Source organism: Corvus cornix, chromosome 1 (genome assembly GCF_000738735.6).
Source record: "Corvus cornix cornix isolate S_Up_H32 chromosome 1, ASM73873v5, whole genome shotgun sequence".
NCBI classification, from domain to species: Eukaryota; Metazoa; Chordata; class Aves; order Passeriformes; family Corvidae; genus Corvus; species Corvus cornix.
The window spans coordinates 29,731,768-29,747,974 of record NC_046332.1 but is presented as its reverse complement, the minus strand read 5'-3'; positions in this window follow the sequence as shown (position 1 = coordinate 29,747,974).

The window sequence follows — 16,207 nt, the reverse complement described above, 5'->3', positions numbered from 1 at the left end:
CAGTGAAAGCATGAAGGCAAAAGGTTACAGATAGGGCTGAGTAAAAGCTAATATCAAGAACAAGGAGGAGGCCCGAGTCCACCTTCCCACTGGTGCCTTTGGTACCCAGGAACGGGAAGGTGCTGGCAAAAACCGGACTGCACAACAGGATCCAGCTCACTCCAGCACTTCCCTCTGCTGGCCGGTGTGCAGAGCCCCAGGCAGGGCACCGAGTGCAGGGGAAAGGGGGCTCAGGATTGCCCCGCTTTGTCCTGGGACACAAACCATGTGAGGGACCTGGGTGAGCACCTGAACCACCTGTTTGCTGAACTGCAGCGTTCTTCAGAGACTAAGGATGGCTGAATTATTGGGGAAATTTAGCTCAATTCTAGGTATCTATTTTGTGTTCTCATTCAACTTTAAGGTCAATTAGTAGGCCTTTTATGTCTTGAAATACACACAAATCTACTGCAACACTCCTGTCTCCTTATGGCACCTAACCATTTCCTCCAGTGGCTTAGATTTTCTTGCCTCATTGCTGTTGAAAGAGGGCAGAAGCAACAAGAAAACGATAAACAGGAAGCCCCAAAAGGCCAGACCATTTACAGAACAACACGTAGGCACATGTATCCATAATGTATTGTGGATAACACTAAATAGCATGGAAAAGAGTTATTTGTTTTGCTGTATCCTTTTGTACTTAAATAGTGATGTATGATCTCAGCTTAGCAGGCAGCAGGAGCTTCTTGGCCTGCTCCCCAGATGTGCACAGATCTGTAAAATTTCCTAGAGCCTTTCTATTGACATTGCAATATAGAAGGCACTATTTGGCAACAGCAGAGCTCTTGCTGTTTTGTTGCAGCGGTTCTGCAATGTACGTCATGTCAGTTCTATGCGTATTGAAGAGAGTTTCTGGGTTTCCTTCCTGTGCTGTAAGACCACAGGCTTACAGCCAAGTCCCATTTTTTTTCTAAGGTTCCCATCTCTAGATCCTTTTGTAACTTCAAATTTCCTTTATCTTTTTTTTAGCTACAAGTTTCAGATGGTTTTTATGGGGTACTTAAATCTTGGTAAGCATTCATTTCAACATGTTCATCCCTGAAACCTCCCACCTCTGGCTGTGCTCCACCCTCCTCTCTGGTGCCCATCACAAAGCCTTCCAGCTGCCCTCCCAGTCAATCCACCCTGCTGCCTCTCCTGGCCACAGTTCTTCCACCCACTCCCTTTTTCTTCTTCCCTGTTTCCCTCACCAGTCTCCCCTCCTTCCCCCTCCTTCTTCCTTCTTCCCATTCTCTTCCTTTTTGCTTTCTCTGAATGGCTGTAATGCTGCCAGGACTTGGCAGATGAGCCAGCCCCTGTCTCAGAATTAGCTAAATTAGCTCTATTAGCTCCATTAGCTGTGTGCGTGACGGGGAAATCCCTCTTTCGCAAGCTCAGCCCTGCCGATCCTGGACACCAGAGGGCCGTTTTTAGGGATTCCATTTATCTTAGCTGTCTGACGCTGTTTGCTTCCGAGCCGAGGCTGTGAGGTGTGCAGTGATGCACCCTGACAGTTATTTATAGGATAAAATAAATGTGCCTGCTGCCCCTGGAAACCGGCTCAGCCGTCACCCAGGCAGCGTTTGCTGAGCGGTGTGTGCTCATGCCTGGGGGCAGGGGCAAGCAGAGCTAAGATCTGGAAGCGCTTCCCTCACCTGCTGCAGAACAGGAGGGCAGAGACAGGCAGGACCACCCGCTGCTCAGCGGCAGAGGGCATGCGGGGATGGCTGATTTATTGTAGTGTTTGACGAACATTTAGCTGCTTCTCAGAGACGGTAAGTGGAGGGGATGGAGGGAAGAGCAATCCCGTTCCCACGGCAACCACGCTCAAGTCATCTGAGGTCAAAATGATGACCGAGGCTGCCGGAGAAAACGAATTTTGATGTGAGGATAAATCCCACATCAGTGGCCGCATGACTCAGTCTGCCAGCTCTGGGTGCCTGAGCAGCCCGGCACCCCCCCTTCATCTGCCACCCCCCTTCCCCCCCCAAACTGGACCGCACTGCTCCCCGCTATGGTGCTTCTCGGGGCCCTCTCAAAGCCTGATCATCTCTCTCAGTGCCTGCCCTGAATTCACCCCCAGCTATTTCTGTTTCTGGGTCACCGAGATCACATCTGCACAGCCACCAGAGGCTGATGGCAGTGTGGGCTGGCACATCCTCGCTCCTCTTGAACCGTGAGCAGGGGCTGCCCACAGCTGTGAGGCTCAGGCCACCAGCCCACCACCGGCCAGCAGAGCCTCAGCTCGCCAGTCACCACTGCTTCGCTGTCCTCAGGAGTCCGACTTCATCGAAAGTCATCGCGTACGCGCCTAGTGACGACAAGATCACGTCAGCTTCTATCTTTTTTGGAAAGCAGCTGGAACTGAGCAGTCTCTGCAGGATCCTGCCGCGCTGAAACGGATTTCTGTTGCCATCTGGTGGCAAGTGAAGAGCACTTGGAAATATAGACAAATTACAGAGATCCACGCCCCGCTATTCTCTGAGAGGGGCTTGTTCTCCTCCATTGGAATGGGCTGCCCAGGCAGGTGGTGGAGTCACCATCCCTGGAGGTGTTAAAGAAACGGCTGGACTTGGCACTTAGTGCCATGGTCTAGTTGACAAGCTGGTGATCGGTCAAAGGCTGGACCAGATGGTTTTGGAGATCCTTTCCAACCTAAATGAGTGTGCGACTCTGTTTATTCCACAGGTCTTTACTCGGGCCACATCAAAATTTCCTCACTTTAAAAGGGAACAGGGGAGAATGTTAATGTGATTAGATTATATTAGATTAGATTTGATATCTAGATTTCAGACTATACCTGCCATTGCAAGTGTTCTCCACAGTTTTTAATTAAACACTAGCAATTTTCTTGACTACTCCACGTGCTGTAGTGAGGACTCTCCTAACCCCCAAAACCTGCAGTTCAGCTCACCCTAAATTAGAAATCTTCCCTCTGCCTCTGAGAGTTGTTGAATGAATCATCCACAGTTGGTCAGTTAATGAATGTACAATTACCAACCCCACCTGGCTGTTGCAGAAATCTCCTTAAAGGATTGCATCCCTGCTTATCGAGGAACATATGAACCAGAAGCCAGCCTCAGACTCCCTCTGTGTCTAGCCCAGGGCCCCATCCCATCTCTGGCTTAGGGGCAGAGGCTCATGAAAGGCAGAGTTCTCTCATCAGATGGTTTGCCCTGACACATTCCTTTTGTGGGCACTATGGCAGCTTCTGCCGGAGCCTGGCTTACACTGCAGCACCAGCATTTCTGAAGATAGCCATAAATTCACCCTCTTGTCAATTCACTGCTCTCTGGTACAGAATAATTCCCTTCCCCTTTAAGGAGGGCACCAAACCATTGGATTGCATAGACAGTGCAGAAGCAGGACATCCTAATGGCACTTGATTGTAATCCTGCTTTGGTTGTTGCTCTCACTCATGCTTAGCTGTCTTTGTACCTTCCCTCATGCCAGTCTTGCTCTTGCCCCTGTTCCCTGCTCCAGCCCAGCGACATCTGCCTGCTGGAACCACCCAATCTCCTTCATGACCGTGTTGCCTAAACTCCAACAAACTGCCTTTACCAGTCAGGCAGAGAGCCCACAGTTTTCCACTCTGTTGTTCCCACAGGCAAGGATGACTCATGACATCTTGTCACAAGTAACTTAGCTGATGAAATCCCAGGAGCAGCCAGCCACACTCCAGATCCATGTTGGTGCTCCAGTATCAGCTTCTGCTCCATGTGAAATAATCCGAGGAAGTGCAGCAGCTCCTTCACTAGCCCCAGCTCAGAGCTGAACCCTCCCTTGCCACACAAAAGTAATGATGGCCACTGATGTTGTTTCGGTGCTATTCATCTTTCTTGTAGGTTGGTTCTGACCCAGTCTTCTGTATGTGCTCTTGCTCACCAGACACAGGGTGTGGGTGAGGGCCCAAATAAGCCCTCCCCTGCAGAAGGTGAGGCATTGCTTTTAATCCTTTATTTAGATCCCAGGAGACAGCAGTGAGCAGAAGCTGCACTCACAACATTAAACCAAAAGCAGAAGGATTCTGTAGTATCCGGCAGTACTGTGACCCTCAGCGTGGTCCCAGAAAGGAATTCTGCAATGCAGCAGCCCCAGTTCCAACAGGGCCTGATTGGAAAAGCCCTGGTGCAGCTGTAAACATCCTTCACTTTAGTTAATTCATTATTTTATTCTCTACATCAGTTCTGACACCCACTTTCAAGACAGGAAAGCTGAGCGTCTGAAGGGCTCGTAACTGGCAGTGATCTTCTCATCCAGTTCTCTACAGCTTCATGCTTCATCTTCATGTTCAGTGCATTCACAACTGTTACCTCAGGCCACAGAGCAGAGGCAGGCACTAGAGAGTCACACCACAAACACAGGCAGCCCAACCGACCTGTCAGTCCACCACTCTGCTCCAAAATGAGGAAACCTCAACCCACCACTGTAGGGTGGCAGTGAATCACATAGGTCTAAAAGACACAGGAGCCTCCACAAACTTCATAAAGACAGGATTTTATTGAGAATGTTAACGGTTTTTTATAATTTAGGCCAGGAACAGATCCTCAGTCACTGTGCACTATTTTGTGAAAGAGATTAGTTGGTTACACAACAGCACTAGTTGAAATGGTGGCTGTGAGTGTTCCCCACTAAAATTTGATGTTTAAAGTTTAGTTAGCAGCCCACTAGAAATTGTCCTTACAGTTCTGTACACAGTTTAGAAGTCAGCACATGGGAAGGAATGTTCCAGAAGGAAGTCTGCCTGCAGTCAGACTGTTACAGAAGGTAAGAGTTTAACAGTATGGCCACTACATGCTCAATAGCCTCAAAACCAAAGTTTAATCTACTGCCAGAGTGAGCCTTACTCTCTGAGTGGGCATTGAGCCAATTTATCGACACTTTATTCACTTTTCATGTGGCCCAATTACTTCAGGCTCACTGCATGGTACCAAAATAATTTGGGTCAAGAGACTAATGCAGTTTGGGTTCAAAGTAATCTCTCACTAACGTGTCTCTACACGTAATGTTTGATTCACTATGATGACAGAGCCAGGTTTATTTATTCTTTTTTTATTTGCCTTTAGAAAATTAGAGCTTGTTGCTGGTTTTGAGGATCTGGGTCACTGGAAACACTGGTTAATAGGTCAAGTGCATTGCTCTACCACATTTGTGCTCTTCTCCTCAGCTCCCATTGATTTGATCCCAGACATGAAGTCTCCCTAAAAGAACCAAAGCCAATGCTGATTTGAAACAAAGCCAGGTTACTCTGAGTGCTTAACATAGGGTTCCTTATTCCCAGAGCTTCACCTACAGATCTCCATGTTCTTTCACAGCTGGAAAGGAGAGCTTCCTTAAATCTTGTGCTGCCTACCAAGAATTGCAGAGGAAATACTGGGAAATACCTCTTGCATTGCATCCCTGACCTACCGGCTTGCATATGGCAAAAATCACTACAAAGATGGAGTTGGGAAAGAATAGTTGTTCTAAATCCAGTAGGATACAAATGGTAAACTCGTCTTCCAGGCCAGAACTGGTCATTTTGGGTATATGGCTACTCATCTTGCTGACAGTAAGTTTTCCAATGGCTGCAGACTAACTTACCTCTGAATATTTTACATCATCCCCGACTGTATGCCACAACCCCAGCAAAGCCATTTTAAGCAACCTAGAACAGAACTACTGGCTCATACTAATTTTTAAGAAGGACTAAGAATGAATCACATTAAGATTTCAAAGCTCACAGACTGAACCAAGACTACTGGTGTTTCGGGACTCTGCAAATGTTTCTTACCAATCTGTTACCAGGTATCAAGGAATCTCTCTTCCTGACACAGACTCACTCCTTAAGAAGGGCACAGTATTATTGGGACAGCAACCATTCAGAAATGCACTGAAAACCTCAAAAAGCCTTTAAAAATACTTCCCCCCTTCTATTCATCCTGTGTTTCCTCAAACATTTGAGACAAAAATCTTCTGATTATGCACAAGAACACAGTTGTCCCCATCCCTCTGTCCTTAGACAGAAGGGCATCTGATCCTGGCTATTACTATAAACCAACAACTTTAGAACATAATTAGCAATACTGTCAAAAACCCCTGCAACTAATTAGGATCATGTCCGGCCAATGGTAAACACCACTTGAAGGAATACGTTATGCTTTCAAATGTGGACTGATCAGAAAGCTTGACTAGTTCAGACAAGAAAGTTAATTAAGTTAGAGTTAAAAGGCTGTTTCCTTTTCCTATTTCCACCTCGGGCTGAGTGAAAGAGTAGGACAGCAGATGACTGTCCATGAAAGGCCACATTAGTAAGTCCCCTTCTCAAGCTCTGTATCTTCATTTTAAATTCAGTTATATTTCAGTGTGACTCACACATCCTTGGGACAGTCTTTGCGATTGTCTCTCCTGGGCATCAGTCGCCCAACAGATAACTCGGCATCTGTAGCCAGGATGTTCCCCCTCAGAGCCTTTCAACAGCTTGTGGGGACATAACCCTAACAAATACTCCTGCCCCAATTGTATTGCCACTGATGACAGCACTACACACCCGTGAGAGCTATACAAATTTCCAGGCCCTTCTGCAAGCTAGTGAAGCATTTGGCTCAACCACTTCCTTCAGCGATGAATTCTCCAGTGTAACCTCATGATATGGAATTTCAATGAAAAATGATATGGAATTCCCAATTTTCATTTCCTAGCTTCATTGAATGGTCCTTTTGTTCTCATATATATGATACAGGCAGAACAGAAGCTAAGTCTACTTTTCCCACCACAGCAATTATTTTTTAAACTATCTGTCCACTTTTATATCTCTCCTTTTCAAAATCGCAATCTCAGTTTTTCCAGTGTCTCACAGTTTTTACATGCCTTAGTCGCTCATGTCACCATTTCCTGCAGTCTCCTATTTGAGGACAGACTTCTGTGTCGTCTGCAGAGCATTCTTACAACATTGTCCTCAATGGTGAAGAAATCTCATGCCTATGATTATTATAGAGTTAATTTAAACCCCACGAGGGTAACATCAACCCTTGCAGTTGCACTGTTGAGACTGAATTTGAAATACTGCTGTGCTGCCCAGCCACCTTCCCTCTATGGGTGATTTTAGGGAAGGACATTTTAGAAAGTCCTTAATTAACTCTGGATTTTTTCCCTACTGTTCATCCTCACTTGGGCAATGCATTTGTTCTTAAATTTGTAGCATCCTCCCAATTAAAAGTTTCTTGCCCTATCTGTTAATTACCATCAAGTGTGTCTCTGGACAGCCATCAGATCCTTTTCCAGCCTTCATTTTACTAGGCAAAGTTTTTAAATCAAATTTCTGGTGGTAGGATCTTCATTCTCCAGAAGCTCCTAAAAGCCATTCTTACACCTGTTTCCGTTTGAATGAATCTTTATTGAGAAGGAATGATCAGAATTATTCACAATATTCTCTTTTTACATTACTTTTTACATAGAATATCCTCTTGATACTTTTCTGTATACTGTTTACCTTTTAGCAGTTCATGGTGTGTGACCAGCTAATACTCAAAGATCCTTTTTCTCCTTCTCTCTCATTTCCAGTTGGTGAGTTCCCAGGAACAAAAGTTATTAATCCCTATATCCATGGTAGTAAATTTTGCATACTCGAACCTCATCCAAGATTTCATTTCATCCATCTTTCAGTATTCATTTATAACATCCCGATCATTCTGTCCTTGTGCCATCAGCAAATTTCATCCAAATGCTCTTTTTATTTATGCCAAGGCCATGAATTCAAATATGAAACAAGATAAGGCCCCAAAGTGACCTCCATTAGTAATCCCTTTTCCCTATCAAGATTCTGCCTTTATGGAGCAGTCTCAAAGGCCTTTAAAAAATCTAAACATATCAGATTAAATGTTTCTCTTTTATTAACTTCTTTGTTGACACATCCCGAAAACCGAGAAGAGGATTTATGAGATACTCTTTGCTTAAAGAATTAATCTCAGTTATCAGGACCTTCCAGGTGTTTTGACATATTTTTAATTACCATTCTGACCAGCTTTCAAGAAACAGATAAAAGCTTCACTATTCTACTTCCCTGATTCATCCCTACCACCTTTTTTAAAATTGTGGGTACAGTCTGTGTTGTGTTCCCTGAAGCCCTGGTACCATGGCAGCTTTCTATGAGAGACCACATATTTTTCTAACCCAAGAAGTCAAAATGCCCCACTACTTTTCACTTGAAGTCCGCTACAATTCTTGGAGGTATACCATATTAAGTTTTAAAATTATTAGGTTGGTCCAACATTTCTCATTATGAACTCTCAATCCTTGAAAGCTGCCTCATTGTAAAAAAAACAGAATGCACACAGGACAGGGATACAAAAGCCTCAAAACTGAAAGTTTGTGAAAAAACAAGGTTTTTCTCAATTGTTCTCTTTAACCTCCCTTGATCCAACACATCCACGAATTGTTTCACAGCCTTCCCAGTTCTCAGACCCAGGAAGATTCTCAGTTATCCTTTTCATTCATTCCATTGTTTGCTCTGCAAATCTCTCTTCTATCTTCCCTCCTAATTATTAAATGCTGCAAATTCAAGCTTCTCCCTACTGTAAATTTTGAAGAACCTCTCGCATGACTCTGAAATTATAAGTTAAGTCACACAGGTATCCTATTTTCCTTTTGATCCATGGGAATGCTTGTCATCCAAGACTATTATTATTGCTGATATCATAGGTATCTGCCAGCACTTCTGAGGATTTTAATCTTTTACTATTAACTCTGATGTCTGCTTCTCAGTCAGAATGCAACGGCATGAACTGCTCATTAGTTTGAGTTATTGCGATCAAACTTTATATCCTGTCTGCATTTTCACACCATCTGCTTTTGAAGTGGCAGACAGGCTGTTAATCAGACTCACTGTGCTTCAGTGCCTGTGAAGTGTACTGGCTCTTTGAAAAGTGACTTCAGGTGGTTCTTAATTTCTTCATTTACTGTTTCAAGCAACTTCTGTCCACACTTACATGCAGCCAGAGCTTTCCTAGCTGCCAGTCCTGGGAATGTGTCCACAGCTTTCCTTCCCTGGCACCATTGCCCAGTATGAAGACCCAAACTTTGATGCACAAAACAGGGTTTTCCTTTAAGGACAGCTACCAATTGATCTTTTGGTTTGTTTGCTATGAGCATCCAAAATTAGAACACAATTTTGTCAATTCAAAAGGAAGGAGCAGTATCCAGCTTCCTCTCTCAGAGCTATTTTTATTCTGCTGGGCTAACAAGCAAGAAAACCAGTAAAAACTACTTCAGCCTATCAAGTCAAATTAGCCAAAATGCATGTAAGCATCTTAACTGCTGTGTAAGAAGGTACCTTTTCATGTAGGCATTTTAGAGAATCCCTTTATAACTTTGCTGTACTTTGTATTCATTGAGCCTGTGGTAATACAACGTCTACCAGTATCTCTGTGAGCTTTGGAGCCCTAGAATCCGATCTTTGATACCAATTTGTCTGTCTGTCCAATGACTGAAATGTTTCCCTTGTGAGTACTTCACAATCCTTAACGCAGTAACACTGTGCAAACCTTTTGCGTCAGGAAAGTGCAATTATCGTGGAAATAATTTTTTCATGGAAAACTCTTTAGATGTTTTACACTGAAGGAAAAATGACTTGAAAATGTATGCAGAACAAATTCGTCCACTGACTCTCCTTTCTCTTTTTAAAAAAGCACCTTTGTCTCACCCAAGTCTGCTAGAATAGGGCACAGCAGACCCTAAGCCACTGGAAACTCTTGTGAAGACCTCAACACCCTGGTCTGCCAGATCATGATGGCCAGGAGTCCCCTCCCCAGGGGTTCCCTGCTCTCTATCCTTACAAGCACCAAGATCACACAGGAGTTTGCATTTAAGTACTACTTAGAATCACGCAGGCACTTGCAGACTCTGACAGCTCCAACTTCACCCTCCAGGTTTTTCCGTCTGAGTGGAAGCTCCAGAACAGGACTCCTCCATATGATCTTTCCCCACCAACCTTTCCAGAAGACATTGTTCCCAGAGGCCCATTCACAGCACAACTCGGCCACAGGCAACCCATAGGAAGGGCTGGGGCAGACCAAGAACATCGTGGTTAAAATATTTTCCCCATTTTGTGGCAGATCTGTATCCAGACTCCTGCCTCACTGCACTGCTTTCTGTCAGAGATACCACAATCTGAACACGCAGTTAAGCATCGTGCAGCAAGTATTTGTCATTTTGTATCTCCCATATACTGCCTGAATGTCCTAAAGACTGGAGTTTATAATCTACCTATTTTTGTCTCCGTGAATTATTTAATAAATCATTCACACAAAGAGGATAAGCTTCAAGGGGGAAAAACAAGCATTAAAAAGCAATTACCTCCAATTATCCAAAGCTGGATAACAAGAGCATTTGCCTAGGATATGCTGGCACATCTCTTTTTCAAACAGGGGGTTTGACCTTAGGACACAGAAAGAGCAGCCTCTCTCTGCTCATGATCCTTGGGAACGAGCCCTACTCTGTTCCTGTGCCTACCTACAGCCACTATGACTGTCTGAAAGATCAAGGGAAAAGCGGGTGAGCCAGGTTTAAACCTCTGCTAAAAAGCCACGAGAAGAATGAAGGTCCCTTGCAGAGATCTAAAAAATCAAGAATTCATGTTGGGTTCGTGAAAATAAGAGACCAAATACAGGAGACAGACTTTATTTTTGTCCTTACAGAGGGAAAGGTCACAGTACAAACTAGAGATTTAAAAGGCTTAAGAGAACCAGAATGAAAAGAGACATTACAAATGCACCAATTAGGGGAAAAGCTTCAGCTAGAACTTGTGCCTTGTCACTCATCAAAGAATCCAATTACGAGACCAAAACCAGGCTTTGTTAGTTCTGCAATTCACAGAACTACCTGCTTCAAAGCACATTAAAGTGCAGCTGCAGCCTGAAAAGTGACTATCACAGCTCCGTGGGATGGCATGGAGCCTGCACTGAGTCTTGGAGGAAACAAAGACCCAACCTGCAGTCCCTAAGGAATGAACGCAGGGACTTTCAACAAAGCCTCTCTGTATCGGAAGTACAGCCATTGCCCCTGTCTTGGACTTCTGAGGATTTCAGGGAGAGTCTGTACTGTTGCAGGTCCTATTTGAAAGCAGCGGTGGGCCCATGGAAGAGACAGGACAGTCCATGTGGAAACCACTTTTGTGGGTAGTGAGAGACAGAGGGGCTTCTGTCCACCCAAAACATTTTACTGTCTTTCCCAGTGCCTAAAACCACTGGAGCACGGCTAGTTTGGTTTGCGCTGGCACTCCTTGGGCAGGGAATGGTTGTAAGAGACAAAACACACCCCACTGCTGGACGCCCGAGTGCAGTGTGGGGGAAAGGGACACACATCAGACCTGAGAATTCTGTCATACCCACTGTTCAAGTGACTAAATTGAATTTAAACGCTTCCAGGATAAGAGGACATAGGCTTGAGCTGAGCCAGGGGAAATTTAGGTTGGGCATTAGGAGGAATTTCTTCACAGAAAGGGTGATTAGACATTGAGATAGGCTGCCCTTAAAGATGGTGGAGTCACCATCCCTGGGGGTGTTTAAAGAACGCTGGACGCGGCACCCAGTGCCACGGTCTATTGCCATGGTGGTGTTCGGTCACAGCTTGGACTCGGTGATCTCTAAGGTCTTTTCCAACCCAGCTGATGCCGTGACATCGGCGGCGCGGGGCCGCTGCCCTCACACACAACATGGACCCCCCGCTGCCATTTTGCGAGCGCTGCTCCCCACGTGCCCCAGACACGGGGGGCGGCCCCGCCCACGCCGTGACGTCACGCATGGCACGCATGCGCCGAACGGAGGCGGGAGGGGGCGCCACCGCCCGAAGCGGCGGGGCGGGTCAGCCGGAAGCCGCCGAGCCCCGCGCAGGAAGTGGCCCCCGCGCGCACGCCGCGACCAGCGGCCCCGGCTGCGGCCGCCCGCGCGGCCCTTTGTGACTCATGTGACTGACACGCGCGGCGGTGACCAATGGCACCGGCTCCGCCCGCGCCCGCCTGGCCCCGCCTCCCTTCGGGCCTCACGGCCAATCGGGAGGGCAAATTCGCCTCCGTCGCCATCTCCTCCTTGATGGATGGGTGCGAAAGCCAATGAGACCGCTAGCCCCGCCCCCGCCTCCCGCCAATGGCCGCCGCGCAATGCGGCGCCCGCGGGCAGGCAGGGAGGGCCTGGCGGGACGCCCCCGCCCCGGTGGAGTCGCCGCTGCCGCCGCCGCCGGCCGCTCTCCTGCTCCGGGGGCAGCCGCCGCCCCCTCGCCGCCCTCCCCGCCACCACCGTGAGGGGCTCCGGCCGCTCCCGGCCCCGGGCAGCCCCGCCGCCCGCCACACGTTCCCTGGCTGGATGCGACACGGGGCGGGGAGGAGCCGCCCGGCCGCTGCCTGCGGGGGCTCTGCGCGCTCTTAAGGTGGCCCGAGAGCCCGACGGGAGAGGGACCGGGACAGCCCGGGGTGTCCCCGGTGGGGCGGAGGAGGGGCGTGGCAGCGGCGGCGGGAGCTGCCTGGTGCGAGGGCGGTGTGTGGGGCCGGCTGCTGGAGAATTCCCGCTTCGCCGTCAGGGTGAGGGAGCCGGGTGGAGGTTTGTAGCGGGAGATAAGAGCCTGTCAGATGAGGATTCGTGCTGCAGAGACGGGGAGCGGCGGCTGGAGACAGTGTGTGCCTTCCTGTGTGTCCGAGGCTGGGCCAGCAAACACGTCCCTCGACGATTGTCCAGCCTTTGAAACTTCGGAACTCCCGGCAGGTGCGGTTGGCACTGGTGGAGATATCAGGTACACTGTGGCTTTCTTGTAGTTAGGATCCTAAACGCTAGTAATGGCGTGAAAAATCCAAATGTAATTGAAGCACAGAGTTTTAAACCACCAGTTTTGGCCTTTTGATTGTGTAAGATGCATCATTACACGCACAGATAATGTCATTTCCGTAGAGTACACTAAGAAATTATTCAAGATACACAACTTGAGCAACCAGTACATTTTTACATACATATCTACAGAATCACAATCTATGAGATTGGAAAAGACATCTGAGAACATCGAGTCCAACCTCTGACTGACCACCATAGCAATTAAACTATGGCACTGAGTGCCACATCCAGGCTTTCCTTAAACACTTCCAGTGACATTGGCTCCACCACCTCCCTGGGCAGCCCATTTCAACGTCTAATCACTGTTACTGTGAAGAAGTTCCTCCTGAAGTCCACCCTAAACTTCCCTTAGCACAGCCTGAGGCTATGTCCTCTTGTCCTCTCACTTGTTACCTGGGAGAAAAGACAGCCCCACACTCTCCTTTCAGGTGGCTGTAAAGATGAGAGGGTTACCTCTGAGCCTCTTCTACAGGCTAAACAACCCCCGCTCCCTCAGTCGTTCTTGTACTTGTGTGCAAGTACATAAACAAAGATTTTCCTGGCTAAGAAGAGATTTTAAAAAGAAACCCAAGCCAAACACCCAACCCTGCCCAGGGAGACAAACATTAGGATACCTGCATATTACACAGGATTGCTGAGATGCCTGTTTATTACTAGTTGCAAATGGAAGGAACAGTCCTTCAGCCAGGATGTGGAAGAGAATTCCTTCCCAAATACTGAGACTTTCAGTGTCCCAACTGCCAAAAACCAAAGCCACCTCCTACACCTTCCTGGATGCCAGAAGCCCCAACTGCCCGCTACCCATCTGTCAAAATTTATAGATCTCCTTAGACAAATATTAACAATTCAGTCATGCGCAAAGCCTGTGGCATATTGAAAAAATTGGGAGAAGGATAAAATACATTAAATGTAATGTAAAAATAAGCTATGTGGTGACTAGTTTACTCTTTTTCCCCATGTCTCCATCTGCTCTCCTCTGTCTTCTGCTTAGCTGTGAAAAGCTTTGGGATGTGTCTTTGTTCTCTGAATGCTGAATATGATGATGGATCACAATACATTTATCTCTGCATTTCTGCCACACTGATCCTTTGCCCTGCCTCCCTAGGGCACATTTTGTGTCGGATGGCAGTTTTTGAATTTACATTCTTTGAAGAAGTGGAACAAGTTACTTACAGCATACCTTTTAATTGTCTATAAAAAGCAGGCAGTACTTCAGATATTCATTTGAGGGAGAGGATCCTGAAAACCAAAAGGAAAAATAAGTAGGGAACACACATCGGATGCCTGGCACACGTCGAGTCCAACCACAGCTTTTTAACACCTCTGCAGTTGGCTACAGATCAAACAACTTGCAGATACCACCCGTCTGCCTCCCAGCACAACGATGCTCCTGCCTTGTCTCTTAGTAAAGAGAAGTCTGAGCTCTGTATGGACACAAATCCTAGCTAGAGGGGGACTGGGGAACTTGGACTAGGAGTAGCAGACACACCCAAAGACCACCTAGCCCAAACAGAAGTCAAAAGAGAGGTGGAAGAAAAAAAGAACTGAAACTAAGCTGTCCACACAGGCCTGGGAGTGAGCTGGGAGAAAGGACAGAATAGGACAGAGCTCTGCTGTGGAGGTGGGAGGGAAAGAGATGTCGTTGGCCCTTGGTAATGATCAGGAACACCATAATGGGGATCTGTAGTGAGAGAATGCAAACAGTATGGGGAGAATGGCAGGAAACCCTTCTTGAGTGAACAGCTAGTAGCATAGGGAAGAAAAGTGTGACTAGAGCTGCTGGCATAGGTGCAGAAGAAAGGGATAGTGTGGGAGAAGGAGGACACAGAGAATCCTGAGAGGATGGAGGATGATGACTGACTTCCTGAAACGAAGACGTGGAACTTTGGCACAGGTTTTGACCTGTTGAAGGAATGCAAGGAGTCACTGCAGGTGCAATGGTAAACTCAGCCCTGCAAAAGCAGCAAGTTTTACAACACCCCCTCTACTATCTCAATTTCCATATTACAGTTTCCAGAAGGAAAAAAAAAGATTTACTCAGAAAATGCCATTTCCTCCCAGTATGTGTGCTGTCCTCTACTTCAAGCCTTACAGCAGTGCTACCATTTGGAAGGATGCAGATGTGAAACCACACGCAAAAAGATGAGATTATGAAATACAGGACGACTTTCAGATATCTGGGGTAGGGGCCCCAGGAGAGGCTGTTTCAGTCGTGTTTTTCAGATTGACACATCAAAATGATCTGCCTACGACACTGGCCGCAGGTGTACGGGGTGGCAGGCAGCACCTGCTCCTTGTTACACACTCATTTTGGAGTATTTGCTCTTATTTAGCAAGCGTGCTTCACTGCACAGTCCCCTTTAATGTCATAAGATAATGAACTGTTTCCTTGGTCTGCATCCCTGAGACACATCAGCAGGAGACTCCTAGTTTTTGGCCAGCTGGGTGAAAGTGGGACAGCACTGAGTGTAATTCAGAGAGTCACAGAATGAGTTAGGTTGGAAGGGACCACAGTGGGTCATCTGGTCCAACCTCCATGTTTTAGCAGGGTCATCCCAGAGCACATTGTGCAGGATTGCAATCGGATGGTTCTTGAGTATCTCCAGTGAGGGAGACTCCACAACCTCTCTGGGCAGCCTGTTCCAGTTGACAACCTGTACAGTGCAGTTTACCTGCACAGTAAAGAAGTTCTTCCCCGTGTTCAGGTGAACTTCCTGTACCTCAGCTTCTGTCTCTTCATCCTAGTGGTTGGCACCACCGAGAAAAGCCTTGTTGCATCCTCTTGGCACCCCCATTTTAGATATTTATACATATTAATGAGGTGAATTAATGGGGTTTCCTATATGGTTCTAGCTGACTGTAACACACAGGAGAGATAGCAATGAGACTTTTAAAAGGGTTGTGGTGGAAACACCTTTTAAGATCTGGTGATGTCCCTGCAGTAAGTTATTGACGCACACAAGGCTTGAGGGAAGATTACTAGGGACGGAGAGCTGCATTGTTTTGGGGTGGGAGTTGCCTCAGAGCACCCAGGGCTGAAGCAGAGCACCACCACTGCGTGGGCGGTGTGAGCAGGGCGGGTCACCCAGGGCGGAGACCCCGGCCCAGGGTGGCCATTTGCGAGCCCCCGTGCCGGGCGATGACCGGCTGTCGCAGGAGTGATCCCGCAGCCGCTGCCCCCGCTGAAAGCGGCGAGAGGCGGCTGCCGGCAGCGGACGGGGGGCGGGGGCCCCACGGCCACCGCCGCGGTGACTCGAGCCCCGGTGCCGGGGATGGCCTTGGCCGGTCCCGGCGGGCAGGCAGCTCCTCCCCTCCACCTGGCAGAGCGAGCAGGC